At 40.8% G+C, this 4883-nt stretch overlaps 1 non-coding gene across 1 annotated transcript; it reads right to left on the reverse strand.

The window, feature by feature from the left end:
• Positions 1-279: 279 nt before the first annotated feature.
• On the reverse strand, positions 280-351 carry trnap-agg (transfer RNA proline (anticodon AGG)). The gene has a single exon. It is a non-coding gene; the product is annotated as a tRNA-Pro (tRNA).
• Between the last annotated feature and the right edge of the window lie 4532 nt (positions 352-4883).

A 4883-nucleotide genomic window follows, 5' to 3' on the forward strand; every position in this document is an offset into this window, starting at 1 on the left:
ATTGAAATACAAAAATTGATGTGGAGGGTGTAGATTTTAAAATAATCAAGTCAATCTTAAAATCTCTAGGGCTGAGATCAGACAAAATAAATCAATTCACCGTAAACGGGGTCTTGCCAGTAACCTGTTGTGTTATTGCAAAAACTGTAATTGAGACCAGTCTGGCGGTAAAGTCAGTTTTTGCAATAACACAACAGGTTACTGGCAAGACCCTATTTACAGTGAATTACTTTATCTCGCATTAAACTCAACAGACACCAATGCCTCTGTCATACTCTTGGACTCGTCCAGGATTTGAACCTGGGACCTCTCACACCCTAAGCAAGGATCATACCCCTAGACCAACAAGCCACATAAACAATGACTTATATGTGTCAGCCTGACAAAATCTGGCATTAATCTAACTGGTTCTGCAGGTTCATGCTGAAAAAACGTGAAGCAGGTTGAGTTTTTGCCATAACACAACAGGTTACTAGCAAGGCACTGTTTACGGTGAATTCCAAAGCACACGTTATTTTACTTTCTCTCGCATTGAACTCAACAGACACCAACGCCTCTGTCGTACTCTTGTGCTTGTCCAGGATTTAAATCCATGCTGATCCGTACACACAATGCCACATACTCAGAAAAAGCTTAGAGTCTCGTCTATTTAGTGAGCAAAGCGGTTTTGAAATCAGTCACTACAGAAAGTACAGTAGATAACACTAGCAAGCAAACCCAAAAGCAACATAATAACTTTGAGCCAACTCACCTATGAAGTCTCATCATAATCCTGTAATCAGTAATAATCCAAAAAAACACTCATTTGTCATTGCCAAAGGTCCAATAGATCGTTTCCAGTAAAAAAATATATATCCATCATTGACATCGTCACATTGATATGAACATGAACAGCTGTTGCAATCTTTGAAATCAGCTGATCGATGTGTTTATTCTCATGATGATACTCGCTAAAAACGGCATGTATCAAGCTATTAGCGCTATTTTGATAATTGCTAGCCGGATGCCGAACTCTGACCTTTCGATTGACACTTTATTTGATCCAATCGGAGCTTCCAAGTGTTATCTACAGCCATCAAGAGCCAATGAGTATCAACTTCATAAGGAGGTGCCAGCCCTCTTCTTTTGTTTACAGATGGAGCCAGCAGCAGCCGAGTATCCTGGTGACTGGCGTATCGTGTAGCCAATGAACTGCTGAACACAAAAAAATTACAAAAATGTGTTTGTACTTCCCTTACTTTGTTTGTATTCTGTAAGGTTGTACTAGGTGTGTAATTGTACTTTCTATGCGTAAATGTGCGCATCTTCTTTAAGTAGCCTGCGTCCTAGCAGAGGCTGTGGGCAGGCTGGAGATGAGGAGGTGTCACCAGAGATCACATTCAGGGCTGTAGAGGGAGAAGCTGTGGGGATGCTGAAGGATCTGGTGATGCTGTCAGAGACAGAAGCCCCTCACCACATCATCAAAGATGGCAGACTGAGGCAGAGCCCGATGATGGAGTCCCTCAACCACCCCAGGTGTCCAATCCCCTCTCGATATGGGAAACCCAGCACCAGGTGACATTTATTCCCACTTTGATGCTGCAGTTTTCAAACTCCTCTGTGAAAACCCTGGAGAGAGGGAGCAAGTTCATCTGGACTGAAATAACTCCAGAAGAAATGAAGAAGTTCATAGGCATGTTGCTGTACATGTCAGTTTTGGACCTGCAGAAAGATGAGCAACTTTTGGTGTAAGCAAACCATTTTCCATGTGTCATTCCCTGCCACTGTCATGTCCCCAGACTGTACAGGACAGTTCATGGCCATCTGATCTAATCTTCATATGAGTGACCCTGAGAAAAATTAGGAAAATTATCAGAAAAAGGATACCGAGGATTGTGACCACCTCCACCGGGTCAGACCTCTCATGGAAATGATATGCATGAACTGCAAGGCCATGTACCACCCAAGACAGCACCTTGCAGTCAACTATTATTACAGCTATTATTTAAAAAAAAAAGTACAACTGATCCAATCTTCTCAATCATTAGAAATAACAGTTCAGAACATGAACGGTTCTTCAGAACATATGCTTCTCTAACCTACTCCTTGCTGCCAGAGACCTGGCAGCGCTTCATCTTACACAGCTGAGCCACATTTAGCTTGAGGGAGGAAGCAATTGAGACCCTCAGTATGGCTTGAAGTAAGTAAGAGAAAGTAAGAGTAAGTTTGGACCTGTACTCTGACTTATTAAAGTTCATGGTGGAGAAGAGCTTTTCACACAGATATGTGCTCCCAAAAAGGCACATGGTCCGCTTGAACATCCTGGAAAGCTCAGGGAAGGTGGGGGGTAATTCTCTCAAAAATTGTCCGAGCTTGTCTGCTTTTCCACTCACCTCCCTGAACTTGGCTTTGAGTTCAGAATTGCACTGCAGGTCAATGAGCTCCATTTGAAGCACAGGAGGGGCGTCTTGCACATCGAAGGAGAAGGGGTCAGCAAAAATTAGAAAATTGGCTCTGTGTGTCTTGAAGTCTGCAAACCTGTGATCAAATTCCTCCTGTAGCTTTACAATGGCATCAGCATACTTCTCACCACTGAATGGTGTGCCCACATCCATGAGTGCCTTGCATGCTGGGAAATGGCAGAGGTTTGTCTGAGAGAGCTGGACTTTCCCTAAAACAAGTTTTGTGGAGAATGCTCTGACGTTGTCATAGGCAGCACTGACCAGCTGCCCCTGGCCTTGTAATTTCTTGTTCAGTATATTCAGCTCCTGTGTGATGTCAACAAGAAAAGCTAAGTCCATGAGCCATTTGGGATCACTTAGCACAGGAACAGCCATCCCATCCTTCTCAACTCTCAACTCACAAAACCTCTTCAAGACGTTTCCCCTGCTGAGCCAACGTACCTCGGTGAAGTAGAGCACATCCTCATATGCTGACTCTATTTCCTCCAAAAAGGCGCGGAACTGACGGTGCTTTAAGCCCCTGGATCTGATATGGTTGATGCATTTCTTACACATATTTATGCACGTGCATTACGCATATTTATGCACGTACACACGTGTATTACGCATATTTATGCATGTACACGCGTGTTATGCATGTACACGCGTGTTATGCATGTACACGCGTGTTACCCATATCTATGCATGTACACGCGTGTTACCCATATCTATGCATGTACACGCGTGTTACGCATATCTATGCATGTACACGCGTGCATTACACATATTTATGCATGTACATGCGTGCATTACACATTTATGCATGTACACGCGTGTATTACACATATTTATGCATGTACACGTGTGTATTACACATATTTATAACAAGGTATTAGATTCATCTTGTGCGCATAATATAATGACTTTTTAAGTCAAGATAAATTATCATCTCTCAGGTCTTCAGGGGTTCTGTGGTAAAGTCACAAAAAGTCATATAAGTTCTTATTTTACATGCATGAACGTGCATGGTGCACATGATTACTATGCTGACATATTGGAAGTCTGCTGGTTTTCACTAACAGTAGTAAACGCCTTTTGCTTGCAGCTATTTATGTTAATGATCAGTGTCCCTTTAAAGACCCAACAGTGTTTGTTGTGACCTTATAAGTCACTTGTTTGTCAAAGAGGGAACTGTCTGTGTAAACCACAACAGTGTCAGGGTGGGGTGTATGAGCTTGTGAAGGGTGTATATGACATCAGAAGTGACCTAATTTATTTTCAGATTTTTTTTGTGTGTGTGTGTCACAGTAGGCTGTTCCTGAGAGAGGTAACCTTTGCTTGTATAGAAGACAGAAACTCACACCGACAGCCCGAGGTAGAACTCTCTGGAAACATACAGATACATGTGCACACGCAAACACACATGTAAAATTTAAAACTGCGCACAAAAAGATGCACATGCAGTCTCTCACACAAAGACAGAATCCACCTGAGCTGCCAAAGTCTGAAAGAAAAGCTCTTTGACCAATCAGGATGATGAAAAACAGCAGATTAGTATCAGGGCCATGCAGTCTCAGACATGCACACACACTCGCATAACCTGTACAAAAACCCTTGCACAAGCCCATTCTTCAGCCTCAATCACACTTTTCAACTGCTGCATTATTTCACAACATGCATTTTGTGTAGGTAGTTTACTCTAATTACTGTAAAATTATTTTGTATATTGACTGCCAATCATATATTCCTTAACTGCCAGCCATTTCCCTCAACATACCATAATTTTTTGTATTCATTAGCTGCATTCTTGGCAGCCAGTGGCTTAACTTCATGGCAGGACTGTTGACCGATAATTACATTTACTTTGACCTTACTAAAGTAAGTAATCTCTCACTGTGAACATTTAAACCCTTGTTTTCTTCAACCTATTTGTACATTTTACATTGTAATACAGCTGTAAGCAAGATTATTGTTTAGGCTGTTGTAACTCTAAGCGACCTGCACAGACTCATCTTAAAATACATAATTTTACATACAATACATGGGATTTTGGAAAATTTAAATTTGAGAAATATGAAATAATTATAGTATGGTTTTTACTTTCTATGGTTGGACACAACTTGCTTTAGTAGCATTTTTTTCATATTCACTGAAGATTTTGGAACGTATTCTTTTTGCATCTGCCAGACCTTTGTCTCTAGATCCACATCAGAATTGGTGTTGTTAATCCATTCCGGGTTTTCATGAACACCATTACACCAACAGCATGTGCTCATACTTAACCTAATGAGGCTTAATCCAGGTGTTCTCCTTTAGTCTTGCTTACCTTACTCCAAGACTCTTGTCAGGTAAATTAATCCACATTGGAAAGACTATCATATGTATTTGTTTACCTCAATCAATATATATATATATATATATATATATATATATATATATATATATATATATATATATATATAT

This window comes from Cottoperca gobio, chromosome 10 (assembly GCF_900634415.1).
Source record: "Cottoperca gobio chromosome 10, fCotGob3.1, whole genome shotgun sequence".
NCBI lineage: Eukaryota > Metazoa > Chordata > Actinopteri > Perciformes > Bovichtidae > Cottoperca > Cottoperca gobio.